We start from the raw sequence: 17,887 nt of genomic DNA, 5'->3' as shown, positions 1-17,887 counted from the left end.
GCCACAAGACCTGAAGGGAGCAGGAAGCAACACTTCATTAGTCCTGCAGTCTCTAGAGTGGCTTCTTTTAAAGAACAGAAGTGAAGTAAACAGACTTCACACATCTTAAGGAAGCACCATCAGAAGTTCAGAACATGAACTGATTTATGCTGATTTGGTATTTCCCCAGTTAGGTTACAAATGCAGTTACACAGAGCTTTTGAGCTCTAACAAAGAGACAAAACAACTTCCTAGTCCGTAAACAAATATTTTCTCAAAGAAACAAACAAAAAATCCCAACACATTTCTTTGAGCTACAGCAGTGAACTTCATTTGTTTTAAACACGCCTCTGCTAAAGCCCATCTGTCAGTAAAGAACAATTGCACAGACAAATGGAAATGAAGAAGAAAGTAATAACATAGAAACAAACTGCCTGAGCTCTGAGCAACAAAATTGATTTGCCTTATACACATAAAAGCTTCCCTATTTTACAGGTTAATACTTTGTTTGTGTTTGCTATTAATTAAGGAAATGGAGAATTTAGTAATGCAGGGGAAACTGGGAAAGGCCACGAGGATTTAAAGAGTTAAAGATGCAGTGCCAGTGATGCCCCCAAGACAAGAATCCGGCTACTCCTGAAGACACATGGGAATACCTGTGTGTGGAGCCAGACTCCTCTTACAGTTGTAGAGGCTAGTAGGGTGTTATTTTCTTTATGGATCTTTCATTTCACTAGAGCCAGATGAAGAAGAAACACTGCCTTTGCAAACAAGTAATGCTTTTCAGAGGAGAAAACATCCACATTACTCAGACTGTTTCCAGTGTTAAAATCAGAGAGGGCCTCCAGCTAGGAACAGACATGGTGAAAGAAGTTGTCCCTTTGAGTAGCATTTACACTGCTTTATTACTGACCTAACAGTACACATCCTAAAAGAATGTCATGCTACAAGTGCCAACAATTCCAGGTATTTCTAACCACAGGGAAGTACTTAAAAACAAGACTTCCTAATAAAGGTACGGATGGAAATAAATCAGCTTTGATAAGCTTTGTGCATACCTACAGGAGTCCCAACCAGACTCTGGTCCATAAGCTCAAATGCAAGGTCTGCGTTTCTCAAAATACCTTCATATCTAAGTTCCTGCTGCACAGTAGCCTTCTGCAGAGAATTTTCTTTTGAGCACCATTTTACTGCTGATTATATTTCATACTTGAATGTACTGGGGGAAAAGGAAGGAGAGAAAGAAAAAAAATGCAAATTATTTGGAAGAAAGCTCTACAATGATCCAATTTCTGATAGGAATAAAAAGGTATCAGTACTCAGTGTCTAGGTGTACTGTCAGTGAAGTAAAAGAATTAGCATCGTATTCCAAAAGTATTGCCAAAGTTATACAAAAATGAGGATGCCCCAGTAACTTTGCATGAAAACACACATTTGATATGATTGTAGAGAATCTTCAAGCAATCATCGAAACTTGCTGGACACCAGTCCTCCAATAATTCAGGCAGGGCTCTGTTTTGCCCTGGAGAGAATACATTCAGTCTAAATTTGGTTCAGCAGCACTATATACAAGGAGAAAGCACAGTAAATACAAGCTGAACTCTAGCAACAGGTGCAATATATTAATTAATTAATTAATTAAATAGAACACCCCACACCACACTTTTAGTTTTAAATTTTGGAAAAATCAGTGAAACCCTAGACTGCAATACGATATGCAGACACCTTGATTTCAAGCATAGCAAAGAATAATAGCGACATTTAGAAATATCTTTAAAAATATGAGGCTACCTTCAGAAAAATAAATCAATAAATAAATAAACTATAGAACCATAACACACTCAATGCAGCCTACATTCCCAAACAAATACCGAGAAATTTAGTCTTTCAACTTTATCAGAGCTGGACTCAGTTTATTTCATCATGTTCAAGAACAGCACAGATAGGAGGGAACCGAGTTTGTTACCATGAACGTTATTCCAGCATCATTTGACATGCAGCCCAGGTATTCATGCCAGCGAAACTGAAATTTGCTTTTATCAAGCAAACTGTGGTTTACTACTCCTACAGACTTGGAAGTCACTTTAAAACCACCCTGCTGCTGAATGTAAAGCTGTGTCGGATACCGTACAAACAGTACAAATTACTTCACAGTAAAGGAAAGCTAGCCCTTGGCCAACATGCTAAGAAAAAAGGGTTATCTTTTTAGGTACTAGAAATCTGAGGAGTTTAGGTTTCAAGCACTCTTTCAAAGGACAAATTGTTATATAACTTGCCCCAAAACATCGAGCAGGCACTGAAACTGCTGCTAGAATCACGGGATCAAACGTGGTTGGGAATTTTTGTATTTATCATTACCTCTCAAACTGTTACAGTTCACAACAAAGATGATTTATCCAGTATGAAAGTTAAATGCAGTGTTAAAATCCAGGAGTTTACAAATACTTCTAATTACCTAAGGAATTTCTCTCATGAACAGGTATCTTTCCCTATGCCAACAGAGGGAATAAAAACCGGGTATTTTCGATTCCACTGCATATCATCTCCATCACAGATTTATGGCAGAGGGCCCTGCCATTACAATCCTTGTCTTTCCACAGTCCCCCTCTCCTTTCCATCCTTCTCCTGAGGGCTCTGGGAAGTCCCAAATGGCTTGCTTACTAACACAGCCTTCCTGATGGACTTTAATCTGCTCTTGTATTAGTACTCAACTAGTCACAAAAAGTTGAATTATCCCCAAAATAATTACAACTACACAAGAGGGTTTATAAAAAACAACCAGCTTTCACTAGCCACTCAGACAAGATTCTACACCAAACTCATCCCAGTGGTGTAACAGAGGGAAAGACCTGCTCTGTGTGTTACTGTTTTTACTGTCGGGAATTTTCCTTCTTAGTAACTACAGCTTTGCCCCCTGTGCCCACATCTCTGTAGGAGCCTTCTTGAGCTCCCTTCACACACTTCATCATCTCAGTCAATGACCAGACGAAGCTGCTTCTATTTTTCTCCACTGGCACTGGCACACTTCAGCTCCTAAAAGAGCACTTGTTTCCAAATGATAAAGCCAGCTGTAAGTACTAACCTGACCCATAGGTGGGATTCCCCTGACAAAATGTGGATTCTCTGATGTGGGTGAGGTCATCACTGGGATAAAATAAAGGCATGTAAAGGTCCATTTTTGAATGAACAAAAAAGTCAATCTTCTCCACAATTAGAAGGGAAAGAAGAGGAATTCATCTCATACAGCTCCAGAACCAACACACTGACTCATTTAATGTTCTCCTCATAATCAACAAAGAGAAAGGGGAAGACACTGATGCATATGAAGACCACCAGACATCTTTCCTATTTTTTAGTGTTATTTTAAGATGTTTACCTCCAACTCCACATCACAGGCTTTTACAGGTAGTGCAGCCCACCTGGCATGACTGAAAAGAGAGATCACAGAACCACACTTACTCCTCAACCTTTCCTTAGGCATTGGATACCTGACCTGGTTCGATGTAAATATATAGACTCACTAGTAATTAGCAATACTCGATGTCAAGGCTTTCGGTTAGCACAATATAATACAGAGGAGTAGAAAGGCTACAATAGTGTCAATATCTTCTCTGAAATTCTTTTCAGAAAAGCATGATATAAACACAGATCCCAATTTCCAAAGCTACTACTTGGGTTTAATGATACCCTGTGTAAGAAATCACAACATTTAATACTGCAAAAATACTTGAATTCGTTCAGAAAACTGTTCAAAATAATCTGTGGCCACATATTAGCGTAACTGAGGGCATATTCCTGCTGAGAGGACGAGCCAGCAGTAGATGGAAAGACCTATAATTAGGAAATCAACAATTTATTAGGCCAGCAGCTGAAAAGAGGAGAGATTAGCCACACTGAGCTCCAAACTGCCACGATGCCACAGGTCAGTTCTAGTCCAAGTGATGCTGCAGTAGTTTCTAACAGGTAGGTTCCCTGGTATCTTCAGGGTCTGTAGGATACACAAATTGGTTCCATCTGAGGCTGCTTCTCTGTGCTCTGAGAAGATACTACAACATATTCTGACATAGCCACCACTCTTACTAGAAAGGGAAAAGACATCCTCAGGAAAAGCAGAGGGAGGTGGAACCCTGTGCTACCATCTAACAGCCCCAACCCAATTCCCTACCTGACACTAAGAAAATAAAGACTGGGGAGGAAAGAGGACGCACCAGGTTACCTGGAAAGTACACTGGTGGCGCAACTGGAAATCTTAGGTATTGTCCCAAAATGGTTGCTGGAATTCCCTCATTTGGGAACCGCTGCCCTGAAACAGGGGTCAGAAGAACAAAAGAGCAGGCAGGCAACGGGCTGGCAAGTGTAGGAGGAAAAATATCTGCTGAAGTCTGCCACAGCTGCAGCCAACATAGACATCCAAGAGCAATGAGAACACACAGCTTCAATGCTATAGCTGGAGCACAGCACAAAACGTTCTTGAACAAAGAAGCCCATGTCCAAAATCTGCTCAGTCAACGCTCTGGAGAGGCTCTGCCACAGATACCTTAACAAACCAGCCTCAGGTACCAGAGGATGGCATTTGCAAAACACATCTCTGAAGCTGAGCAAAAGGCAAAGGAAAAAAACAGCATATTCCTTTCTGAGGAAGAATTAATAGTGATGTAAGCAGAGTGAACTTTCAATATTAATAAAATAGGGTAGTCAGTCTCCATTCAACTGCACTGTGCAGAAATCACTATGATTTATGACTTCTGCCTAGATCCAATTGCAGAGGAAAATAAGCCTGTGTGTGCCTCTCATACTAAGCATAGGGTGTCTCATGCCTGTGCAAGCCACAAAAGCAACCAGGGCTGCCTGCTTTCTACAGACAAAATATTAAAGGAATTAATTCCTAAAGCAGGGGGAAAATACTACATGGGAGAACTTCCAACCCCCACGTTCTGCTCATTTAAGCTAAGCTGCTTAATCAGGTTAATTGAAGGAATTAAAAAAGCACCAAATTCACCAACTATTCTCTAGCCATTCCTGATCTTGTGTTACTCTTCCTGGGCGCAAGCTCCCCTGCTGGCACAGCACAATCTATCATCAGCCATTAGGCTGATTACCATCCATTAGTTTTTCTAAGTACAGACATGAAATTTAAACCTACTTTTGTTATTTATGTACAAGCTATTCATGTACTGGATATGAAGCAACTATATAATGCTTTGTGTTAACGAGAGAAGTGTAGCTGAATGTTAGAGCTAGACATTAAAAATGAAAGTAATAATTTCCTCACACGCACAAAAAGAAATAATATTTGTTTGGGAGGATGAGCAGAACACAATCTTTAAAAATACAGCTGCTTAGTATATGGTGAAGAACAGGTAGGAAGCCACAAGAACAACAATTATCAGTACCATAAATATCAAATTCAATTAAAATGTCATTTTAGAAAACACTGAGAACAGAGCTGAAAGTCTTACAAAACAGTAATTTTTCTCCCCTGCTATTAAGGCAGAGTGATTAAACTGAAAGATAATCCCCTTCATTTCAAAAGCTAATTATTACATACAATAAAAAATATCTTCTTGCACTATAAGAGACCTAAGTGCAAGAACTGCGTTCTACTAAGCTCATCAACCCACACATCTTTTCTGTCATACAGCGACTGCTTGAATTTTCCCTTACAATTATATTTCTGCAATAGACCATCAGGCTCAGCTTTGATTCTGGCACACCACGTTTCTTACCACTTTGGTGGGGAATAATTGCTTGAGGTGACTTACTGAGACTAATGATATGTCCACATCTGAAGAGAAGGTTCAAGGCTGAGGAAACTTCCAGGGTGAGATGCAGCAGATATGTAAGGAATGTGCTCCATGATAGTCCCCTTGGCAACATAACCTGCAACCTTAGGTGCTGGCAGCACCAGGGGAGCTTGGTGTGCTCAGAGAAGTAGCACGGAGGGTGGAGTGGAGCAAAGACCCCACGGCGAGGCTGTGAGATCTCCACAGGGATGGGGAACCTGATGGTACTATGGGACTGATAGGCAGCTTGGCCAGCCCTGAGCCAAACTGATAAACAAAAGATGACCTCTGGGTGAACTTTGCTCATGATAATCTCATTACGATGCCAAACAAACCTCTGTCCCAAAGGCTACCCACTTCCAATATGCGACCAACCCTTGCTGAGCATTGGCTCTGCATTTCTCTGAGCCTATACCTTTAAAGCAAAACCAAGATTTTACACCAAGAATAACGAAGATACATATGACTACAGTCACTCAAGCTTCAGCTAGCAGTAAGAAAACAGCATAAAAACAGCTCAAGAGAGAAAAAATGATAGGGAAGATAGCACTGCAGACAAGTCGGAAGGACACGGCTGACTTCTGGGATCAGCTGAAGGGCTGAACCTTGCTTTCCCCACAGGGATGACTCTTGGGTGAGATCCAAACCCTCAGTTATACTGAGTGCTTCCCCAGGAAACCTGTCTCTATAGAGCTGTTTCATGAGTTAACTTACACAAAGCTGGTTGTGTTAGTCATATTTGTGGTATTTGCACGTGCTTTGCAGAAAGTATATTTATCATCGACAACCCAAAAGAACCTGTACTCTGTTGATTTGACAAACTACACCAGTTGTTAAGCTACTAGACTAAAGGTGCATTGCTCTACTGTGCAGCCATGAGCGTGGTAAATTAATATATTGAATGCAATTGGACTTTACAGCTGAACTGGGCATCATTCAGAATCTAAACCCAGGCACCCCCAAACGCTCTAATATCTGAGGACAAGCGGGAATGCAAGGGGGTTTAGGTCCTGCCAAACTGCTTTATCTCTTAATGCAGCATTTTGAAACAAAATAGAAAACAGCTGTGGAAGCAAAAACCACCACATACAAATATTCAGCTTAAAAAAAGAACAAGCAGAACATCCCCTATGAGGGCCACTTACGTGGGAACTCTGTGAAGAAAGTAGTATTAGATGTCAGTCATGGCTTGGTGTAAGGATATCCAGAGGAAGCATCCCTCCCACATTTTTCATAATGGGTGTAAACAGAAGCCTGCTCTGCACGGTTTGGATGCCTGCACAGGAAGTACCCAGGTTGTCTATACTGCCATCAGTGCTCCTGGCAAACTGAGCTACTTGCTACGCTCACTACTATGGCTCCTGCATTACTAATTCAGACGTCTACATTTACATGCCAGACTTAGGCAGCAGACTTCCCACCCACCCTTTCTAACACCCAACATTAATATATATGTGCATATATATATATACACACACACACACACACACTTCTGCATTAATTCACTATCTTCATTTGCAGAAGCAGGAGTAGACAGACCTCCACGCACTGGAAGAGCGCACTGTAGGATGCTACACCAACAGTCAATCAATCTCAACAATTTCTAGCTGCAGGGAAAGAGAAATAGTCTCTCTTCTTCTCCCGAATAATTACACATCAGTCTGCACTCACTACTAAGTAACATTTCTTACCCACCTTGGGCATAGGTCCACTGAGTTCCAAGCTATTTCACCATGCGAAAAAATAAAATTAAAAATAAATGGAGCAAAGGGAATGGGTTGCCTTCATTAGGACTTCCTGCTCCAGCCTCCTCAATTAGCAGAACGCGAATGGAGTACAGAAGTAAGAGCCAGATCAGTCAGTCTCACGTCCCTGGAGTGTCAATACATTTCAGCTTGAATTTCCCTTTGGTGTTTTCTTCCAGCGGTCAAACTGTGATGTCCTGGCATGTATGGATTTCTTCTTCTCTTGCACTTTCATTCAACTTTGCTAGAACGAGGTGAGTACGAGCAAGTAACCGTTAATTCTTGTTACAGAGTCTAAGGGCACAAAAGCCAATTATCAATGGTGTAGATGGCCTGCTGGAAAAAAAAATAAATACTGTAAAATCAAAGACCACTCTACTCCTAGACATGAACTCCAGGCAGCAATCTCAGGCACCTCCTCTCTTCCCAGCGCTCCAGCAGGCAAGGAAGGCACGCTGCCACGCCACTGCTGAGCCTCACGGGAAGGAGCTCAGGCATCGCACAAATATCCCACAGCAACTGATAATTTCACGTGTGCCTTGCCCCTGAGACCTTTTCTCATTCCCCATTTCATCTGTACATACTGATGAATAGTTGGTCTCAGTACCTACTGAAGGTGAGCTCCTCGCCTTTTCTCCAGGCGCCCATCCAAGCACGTGTGCTGTCGATGGTTCCTCTCCCTGCCCTCCTGCCACACTTCACCACAAAGATGCTCAGAGACTGGTTGCACAGGCAGCTCCTCTCCCCTTCCTTCTCCCCACCCACACGTTTTGCTTCAAATACTGTTAATATGAATGTTAAGAAACTTAGGAATAACCAGTATGTATTCCAGGTCTCATGCTGGTGCTTGTTTAATATATCTTGTTATATCTAAACCTCAACGGATAAGATAGAACACATGTTGTAACAAATCCTTCCTGAGCGCATTCTCACATCTTCGGCAGATGATCACGGCGCTTACAACCCTGAATCTCAGTCTACACAAGTCATCAATGAGCTACACGCGAGATTTTTTAGACTACTGGAAACAGTTATGTCAGCACGGACCCAAGTACAACGGAAATTCTTTTTTTTTGATATTTTGATCATTTTAAATAATCAGCAGCTTCAATGCGTTATTTGCTTTTGAATAGGAAAGATGATAGAAAACACACCCTTTTCATCTTGCAACTTCAAAAACAAGGACTATATAAATATTTAGTGACTGATCAGCACACTCTGAATTAGAAGCGAGACTATTGCAATTAATATTACCCAGATGTCAGCAGCGCCAGAAACCAGTCATACTGAAAGCCAAGGAAATGGCAATAGCAAAGTTCAAGTCAAATGTCCTCATGACAACCCTTTTTCACAGACATAAGACAGAAAAGTTTCAGGCTTTCTGGTGCACCTACCTGCTGAGAAAGCTCAGCAGGTACCCTGCAAAGAAGTTTCAGAAGACAGAGCGAGAGCAGTCCGGACCCTGGTTACATCCCAGGACATGGACCTACCATAAAGGTGGGGAATCTCCCAAAATCCCTTTGGGGAGATCTTCGCTGGGAATTGTTAACATGGAAAGGGATCACCCAGCCTGAGAGCACACAAGTGCATTCGAGACTTTGGTTATAGACAGGAAAGTTGGCGTTAGCTAGCTGGAACTAGCTTTTGGGAACGCGCAAGAAAGCAAACACCTTCAGAACCTGCTGCATGGCTCTGAAAGAATTACTTGCAGTCAGCTCCGAGATGGATTTCATACACTGCCACGTTCTGTGCTGTACACCAGAGCTAACTTGTCACTTCAGCCGCTGACAAATCCTCGAAGATAAAGCTGCGAAGTCACCCTCGCTTTGTAGTGCGACAGTCATACCCGTCAGCTGCTGCCAATAGCGAGCAGGATTTGCCTGCGGTGTCCGACCCAAAGATATGCAAAATAAGCAGAGAGAAGGAAATACAGCTGCACAAGATGTTGCTCAGCACTAGTTCAAATTCAAGTGACTTCATTGTGAGCAGATTTGGGTCAAAGCTGAGCACCCATGCTGAGGCTGGGCACCCAACCTCTTACTAAGGAAGAGAACAGGCAGGGTGCACTGCGCTCACCTCTGAGCGAAAGATGACATCCCTTAAAAAATAATAATAAAAAAAGGCACATACACCCATATATATTACACATATATATAAATAGATATCTATGCGCATATACAAATATATACAAACACAAATCTGTCAATTCTCCATCTTTGGTCCAAAAGCAGCCAAAGGAAGGAAAGAACTGACCTCTTCCCAACCCTGTCGATGGGCAGGCCCAGTCTTTAGTAGGGCAGAGGTAGCTAAAGTATAGCCATTAGCTTTAAAGCAAATATTGCCAATCAAATTCCAACAGCAGCTCTTAGCCCGAAGTCACGTGCTGTGTTACACAGCACTGCCACATCAAATGCATTTCTTCTTGCCCTGTCTAATGGAGTTTTCCAGCTGCTGGGACATCCCTGTTTTCTTTAAACTTTGCTTTAAAATAAAGACTCCTAAGGGCAAGGATATTTCCTTGGTAGCTAGTAGAAACTACTGATTATCTGTCAGCTTTCAATTTAAAAAAAAAAAAAAAAAAGAAAAGCAATTTTATCACCATGCAATCTAAAGGACTGTGGGCTATGAAGCAGTACAAATAGCTAAAGCAAAACAAAGGCATTTCCTGGCATCATGCTGGACATCAGCTCAAAACAGACTTCAAAGAGCACCTACCATTTCAACTCCAGGTACGGTGGAGAGCGTGCAGGGCATGCACACAGCTGTCTGCTTTCAGCAGTACCTTGAACAGTGTAATAGGAAAAGCTTTCTCACAGTAAATGACACCAGTCGATTGCTAGTTATTACGAAACTCTGGATTCATGCAGAACGTAGGCGAATGCACCCTAGTGTGTCTGCAGGACCTGGTCTACCAACTACAGCAGTGAACCACAGGCAACTTTGCAAAGCAGATAAGCAAAACATTCCAAACAAACAACTCCCACAAAAACATAAGCTGAGTGAAGTAAAAAAGCTTAAAGGCATGAACAACTCTTCCACGAAGTGCATGATACATTAACACCTTATCCTATAGCATACTGTACATTAGCCGGAGTTGTCAGTAACCTAAACTGCAATTTGGAAAAGCCATCCCTGAAGGATGTGCGTGTTGCAGGGAGCAATGCAGGTTCACCAGCATGTACACAATCCCATGAAAAATACACGTGGGTGAGGTAGCTATCTGGTCTGGCAAGTTTCAGTCCACAGCACATGTTTATTTTCAAACAGCAAGTCCAACAACAGTAATTTACAGAATTATCAGCAAATATTTAGCTACGCAGAGCAACTTTACATTGAGTTTTGACTTAAAAAAAAAAATGTGGTTAGCTGTTCAATGGGCAGCCTTAAGCATTGCTTTCATCACAGAAAACGGATCTATACCAGCTTAACAAATACTCTAAGACCCCAGGACAACACGCGTGGCCTACATTTCCATTAGCCCCGAGTTGTGCACTGCATTACACCACAGCCCAGTGAGAATAAACAAAATTAGCCACAGCAATCTGAACAGAGCTCCTCCAGCACGGAGCCCTTCGCAGCTCGAGCCACGAGGCCAGCCCTGCCCACCGCTGCGATGCCAGCCAGCGCTCCTCCCCACCACCTCTGGCCTTCAGCCAAGCCTTACGAAGTCCAGCAACATTTACATCAAACCTCCATCCTGGTGAACCCGCTAAAAAGCAAACCCATCTAGATTTCCTTTACATGTATATTCTATTAAGAGCGCGTTTATCCTCGCTGGCTGAGGGAAGAAATGGAAGTGACTAGCAACGCTGCTATACATTACCATCATTCAAGCTGGGATGTACAGCGCCCAGAAGCACTCTGAAAGCCTCAAATTTGCACTGAAGACATGTTGCCACAGTGCAAAAAGCTGCGAGTAAAGGATGCCAGTGAGCTGTAGTGAGCAGCCACAACGCAACCTGACTTACAGACCTTTAGCCCAGTAGAGGCATCCCTCCAGCTTCTTTCCACTCTGTTCTTGGCCAGGAAGAATTACAAGGGTAGGACAGCTGGGTATGTAACACACTGCTGCTCATCACTTTAATCAAGTAGTTTTAATAAACAACGTCTTAGAAAACCACATTCTGCTTTCCTCTTCAATTGCTGCCATTATGCCTCAAATGCATAAGCAAAAAGGCTCCCCAGAGGAAAAGTCTCTGAACATCTGAATGAAAACAGCAACCACCCCCCACACACAAAGTAACCATCGCACATGGCTCTGGAGCACAGCACTGAGTTCCACTGGGAAAAGTATTTTCCCTCCCCCCAGAAAGAGGACAGTGACCTATCCACAAACAAGGGGCAAATGGTGATTGTAAAGGAAAACGAGACAAAAATAGCTTGCTCGATTTTTCTTGGTACATGGAAAATCCATTACAGAAGTTTACACAGCAACAACGAAGCCTGACAAGTTAATGAGCTGCTGCATGGGGAGTCACAGGAGAGACGGCCCATCGCTCAGAAATTCCTGTGCTGCACAAAGCACAAGTCGTAAAGGTGACTGTAATTTGGCCAAACCAAAAATCACCAGCTCCGTTTCTTTTAAGAAGCAAGATATTTCAACAGTACTTTGCAGTTTTCTTGTTTGGTTGCCTTTTGATGCCTCTATGCAACAACAAAAAAACACCACAACCAAACGGGCAAAACCCTCACAACTCTGAAGGGCTACTTGCAAAAAGGCAGCATCGCTTGATTATACCAAAGCCCCAAGGCTTTACATATTCAAAGCCTGTTGAATATAAAGCCTGGCGTTTCTAAGCTGGCTTAGGTGGCACTTGCAAAGTCAAACAGAAGCGCAGTGAGCACGCTGGGGCCAGAGGTGGGATCGCTGTGAGCCCAGGGCTCTCCAGCCCCGTGGTGCCACTCCATGCTCACAGAGCCACAGCAGGGCCCCGGCAGGACCCAGAGCGGTGAAGTTGTGTCCTCTCGTGATGTGGCAGAGCCCCGGCGGACACCGAGGCACAGGATGGTCGCTCAAGGTCATCCCCAGCCGGCAGCGGGACACCGAGGCACGTTAGCTAGCAAGAAACCCACGCTTCTCTTCCCAATGCCAGTTATAAAACTTCCCACTTGTTGTTACGAGAACGCACGGCATCTGGCGTTATTCTGTCAGCAGCCCCGAACAATGTAATAGCAGTGAGATACCCGCGGCCCTGACGGGCTGTTTTACTTACAGAGCCAACACTAACAACGCAGCATCCCTCGGAGCAGCTCCGCCAGCCAGGCAGGGCTCAGCCGCAAGCGCCAAGAGCCCCTCTGCGGGGCTGGTTTCTCCCTGGGGGACAAGGGCTCTCCGAGGAGGAGACGGCTTTCAGGGAGCGCTTCTGTCACCGCAGGCGAGTGGAGCGCCGTGACAACCCCAGCCCCGGCTCCGGCACGGAGGGGATGGTGCCGCTGGCCGCAGGGCGCTTTGTCCCGCAGCGCTGCGAGCCGCGAGCCCCGGGCACAGAGCGGGGCAGGGACCCGGCGGCAGCACGGAGCGGCCCCGCAGCCTCCCCGGGGCACCGAGGGGACTTCGCAGGAGTGAGGCGGGGGCGCGCCGGGCAGCGCCGGGCTTTGTTGCGGCTCCAGCCTCACGCCCGGACCCGGGGCTGGCTCCTGGCTCTGCTCCGGGTCTGGGATCGGTCCGAGCGCTGCGCTGCCCACACAGCCCCGAGCGAGCCCTGCCGACACCCAGCAGCAATCCCCGCCACGGCTCGGGGAAGCGATCTCCTTCTCTAAACGCTGCGCTGGGCGAACACTTCTGAAGGGCGCCTCCCCGCCCGGCAGCCCGGCCGGGAGCAGCCCCGATCCCCGCGGATCCCCGCCCCGGGAGGCCCCGAACTTACCGCCAGGCACCGCGGGGGCACGGCCGGGCAGGGCAGGGCAGGGCAGGGCGAGCCCGGCACCGCTCCGCCGGGGCGCAGCGCTGAAAGGGGAAGCGCCGCCGGGAGGCGGGGAGGGGGAGCGGGGACAGCCGGGCCGGGCGCTGCCGGAGCCGCGGCCCCGGCACGGAGGCGCCCCGGGGCTGGGAGCCGGGGCTCGGCGCTGCTCGGCGGGGCCGGGCCGGGCCGCCCGGGAGCCCCGCCCGGTGCGCGGTGCCCGGGGAGGCGGCGGCCGCCCGCTACCGGCCCCCGAGCGCCGCCCGCCCGGCCGGCGGCTGCCTGAGGCGGCGCAGCCGGGGCGCGCCGGGCTCCCCCCCCCCCGCCACAGGCGACGCCACCGGGCTCATGGCGGCGCCGGGCCGCGACTCCAAAGGGCCGGGGGAGCCGCCGGGGGAGGCGACGCCTCTTCCCTTCCCTTCCCTTCCCTTCCCTTCCCTCACCTCATACGGACGCTGCCCGTTCCCGGCGCTCTCCTCGCAGCCGCTGCCTCTCCTCCTGCCCCAAACTGAGATCAATCCCGGGGAGGGAAGCAGCGCAGATGGACCTCACAGAGACCTTACAGCGCTCCGTAAAGGTGGCATAAAACAGCTGCCTCGCGTGGGATGAGGCAGTAAAAGCTTACAGAGGTGAAAAACTTACTTTTTTTCCCCGTAGTATTTTTCCCTCGAGTTCTAGTGCTCTGTCTACGCACTATACTTCTAGGGATGGAGAGGGCAAGAATATTTTACCTCACCTTTCACGGTGATACTTACTTCTACACTATTTTTCATTTACTGAAGTCTTCAGACTTTAACAAGTTCAAGAAACTGGGCAGGAGAAACGCCCATGCCTACCCCATAAAAAATGCTGAGGAGATGCTCTCAGTCCTTAGAGCTGCAGATTCTGTGAGCCTTCAGTCAAGATACCCTCGGTGCAGGCTGTGGGTAAAACGAGCAGGTGCTTCACACAAGCCACGCGGGCAGGAGAAGCGTCAGAAAATGGCAGTGCCCCTCCCCGGGGGACACGGAGATGCCTCTGGGGCTCACACACACAGCTGCCGACCCGACTGAGGGAACAGGACCAAACTCAAGTTCCCCCTCCTGGCCTGGCATTCACACCTGTCCCTGAGCCTGTGGGATAAGACAGAATTATCTAGGTTGGAAGAGACCTCAAGATCATCGAGTCCAACCTCTGACCTAACACTAACCAGTCCTCCACTAAACCATATCACTGAGCTCTACCTCTAAACGTCTTTTAAAGACCTCCAGGGACACATCCGGTACGTTAAACAGAAAAGAGAGGATGAACGGGACTTTTCCGCGTGTTCTGAAGTTCCTTAAGCCTAAGAAGGGCTTTCTGCGGCTGCACATACCCTCAGGCAGTCTTGCTCTGGTTTACATGCACATGACTGGAAATCTTGGAACATGTCGTCTTCGCTCTTCTTTCCTAGTGGTCAAGTTACTGAATTTAAATCCCACGCTTCTCCTGGATTTGAGCAGCAGCTAACAGCTACTCCGTGGCTATCACGTGGGAGAGAAGCCCGAGAACGGGCTATGTTTGTAAGGGGGGCAAGCCTGTGCCTTGACGAATGTTTTGGTTTCTTCTCCTCAGATTTTTTACAGACTTACTTCTCAAACACTTTCTCAGTGCAGTAGTGTCTCCTAACACTTTTTTTGGCAGTTAGCAGTAAGTTTTTCAGCATAAGATGGGATGCAGTCCTTCGTGTCTGTGCCAAGCTCAATGCAGAAAGCAAACTTGGAAAGTCTTTCTACATAGTTTGGAATACTAATTCTACAACAGGAGATTAAAGAAATCACATTAGAAGTCGACTTTTGTATCTTTCCAGCTAGCTTTAGACACCTAGGGCTGAAAATTGAACAATGAAAAGATCAATCGGGCAGAACCGAGTTTGGGAACACACTTCATGTGCAAATGTGAAAACAATTGAGGGTGGAGAAAGTGTCATTTTGATTAATGAAGGCTCAAATGTGCTACTCGTATGTAGACAAGAATGTATATATACACCTCTCCATAAGGTTCATTAAAACAATAGGAAATAATCACATTTTAAAAATACTAACACGATTTTAAAAGAGTTAGAACACACTATAGGCATGGCAGGTTCTTTTGAGCTGATCTCATACAGTAATGGGGAGGAGAAGAGGAGGCACGGGTTTGTATAACAGCATTATGAACCTTTCAAGATAAACTCTGTGAAGCATAAAATCAACAAAATCAACCCTTTGGTGCAGTTCCTGGAGCCACACGGCACAAAGGACAGGACCCAGACTGTGCCATAAACATCGTGCCTTACTGACACTACCCACACCTTCCACTTGTTTGATTTACCTCACAAAATAAAAACCAGTCAGAAAGAAAAGCTTAAAAATAATATACAGGGCTGAATAAAGCTTAAGAATAATATACATGATTTCCCAGAATGTCAGGGAACAGTGCTGTGAGGTGGTGAGGTGCAGGTGAGGAACCTTTTGCCTCTCCTGTCTGCTCGGAATTGCTGGGCAGGCATTTCAGAACAAAAACTGCCCGCTGCTGCCCAGGAAGGAGTAGGTGCAGTTAATAAAAAAAGTAAATAAAGTCCATTTAGATGAGAGAAAGCAACGTTTTGCTTTCTATTTACATCATACACAAGAATCACAATTTGAAGGTGTATCTTCAAATACCCCTTATACACCTTTTCTTATACCAGGTGTATCACTGGAGCTTGGCATACAGGCCACGAAGAGGGAACTGCCCCAACTTCACTCTTCCCATACACACTTAACCTTCACGTTGAGTTCCACGCTTACAGCATGGCGAACCTTCGTCCACTCTCAACTTCACCCGAAAATAATTAGGAAACATTTCCTACACACATATAATAACCACTGAGTCCTGAACCTACGATCTCCCGAGATAACAAGCTGACTTACTGTGATTTTCTGGGCACTGCTACACTCGGGATGGCAGTGGCTGCTCTGGGCGCTGGCTCTGCCGACAGCCCAGCTCGCAGGTCAGGGTGGCCTCGCAGCATAGGCAGAGTGAGCTACAACAAAGGCACTGCTCCGTAGCACACGTTTCAATATCCCAGTAGTTGTTCCTGTTTGGATGCAGGCCTAAATGCAGGTCAGGATTTTAGGCAACCTCCAGAGAAGGGAAGAAGGGAGAGATGAGCAAGGCCACACACACAGCGTTATCAGCAGAAGGAATAGCATGGGCAAAGGCCCTCTCTGAGTCCACAAGATGGCAAAAAGCACAGACCTGAGATTTATGAATTCCAAGAACAGTGCATCCCATTTGCCATTTAAGGTGCTTAAACAACCCGTGATATTTCTAACAGCTCCTTAGGTATGGCAATACTAGAATCATCATTCTTACAGTGGAGCAAAAGTTGAGAATGATGATGAATAACTATTTTCACAGATTTTAGATATCCACGTAAAAAGACATTAGACTGAGATCTGCTGTCCTAGGTCATTGGGCAGAAGTTAGAATTTACTTCTCAGAGTACAACCTGATACAACCACAACGATGAAAGCCCACAGAGGTTAGGAAATCAACACTTACAAAAATGTATCTTCAGTTCAAAGATTCTAAATAGAGGATGAAGATTCTAAACAGAGGATAAAGATCCTGCATGCCCCATCTGAGAAATAAGGCTGACATTCAGAAACACTTAACATTGCAAAAGCAGCTTATTTTAAAATGTCAAGTCAGTCTATCCAAAAGCAGAGCCACCCGTGCTCTCAAATGTATTTTCATAGCTTACTGTATACCTCATAGCCTATAACATAGTCAAGTCTCTTTCTCAAACTCATCAAATGAAAAACAAAACAAAACAAAAGCACTACTCTTAGACTACAGAAGCATAATACTTGTATGTAATAGGAAAGCAGCTCCCCTTCCCCCCACCCCCAAGTCTCAAGGACTGTCTGAAGTAACTGATTTCTCTGTGGAGTTGGTATTCAAGTCTTAACATCATGCAAAATTTAGTTGGACATAGGCAGCCGTAAGTTTCCATCAAAACAGAAGCAAGACAGTCAAAAGGAAGGCTTTTTTTCTTAAACAGTGCTGACTACTTGTCCTGTGCCAGCTGTGAACAAGACAGAGACATCTCAGAAGACACAAAAGAATCAAGTGATAAACAATGGCAGTCGTTACAATAACGAGAACAATCCAAAATTCATTCTACTTGCTTATTCCAGGTTGTGCAAGACCAAAAGGGCAAACTGTAGTGGTTAAATTCCAAAGCAGAAGAAGCCTCCAAGAAGGATCTCTGAGGACGCAGTTCCTGTTTGAGACGTGGAGAGCCCACCTCCACCAGCTGCCACAGGCCAGTACCAAGAGGTGGATTCTTTGAACTTGCTTTGAAACTACATGAAACCCTTTAAAGTCATTGCAATGTCACAAACCCCAACTGAAACTGACTAGAGGCTCATTCACACCACTGAACTCTGGCATTGTAGTCTTGGCTTTGAAATCTACTAATGCATGCAATCAT

The 17,887-nt window shown here is 45.5% G+C and overlaps 1 protein-coding gene across 10 annotated transcripts in view; it reads right to left on the bottom strand.

The window, feature by feature from the left end:
* The window catches only part of SPSB4 (splA/ryanodine receptor domain and SOCS box containing 4), a 142,295-nt gene that overhangs the window by 73,960 nt on the left and 50,448 nt on the right, over positions 1-17,887 (bottom strand). Inside the window, exon 1 of one of the 10 annotated variants that reach the window (XM_084529640.1) lies at positions 13,375-13,716. The exons of 7 other annotated variants lie outside the window; for them this stretch is intronic. The gene's annotated coding sequence lies outside the window, so the exon portion shown is untranslated. Of the gene's footprint in view, positions 1-7,457; positions 7,818-12,720; positions 13,290-13,374; positions 13,717-17,887 lie in introns of those variants that run through there. 2 more of the 10 variants (XM_084529642.1, XM_084529644.1) reach the window with 2 other exon arrangements.

Source organism: Aythya ferina, assembly GCF_964211825.1.
Source record: "Aythya ferina genome assembly, chromosome: 9".
NCBI lineage: Eukaryota > Metazoa > Chordata > Aves > Anseriformes > Anatidae > Aythya > Aythya ferina.
The sequence above is the reverse complement of the archived record's forward strand: the minus strand, read 5'-3'. Positions and strand labels throughout refer to the sequence as shown.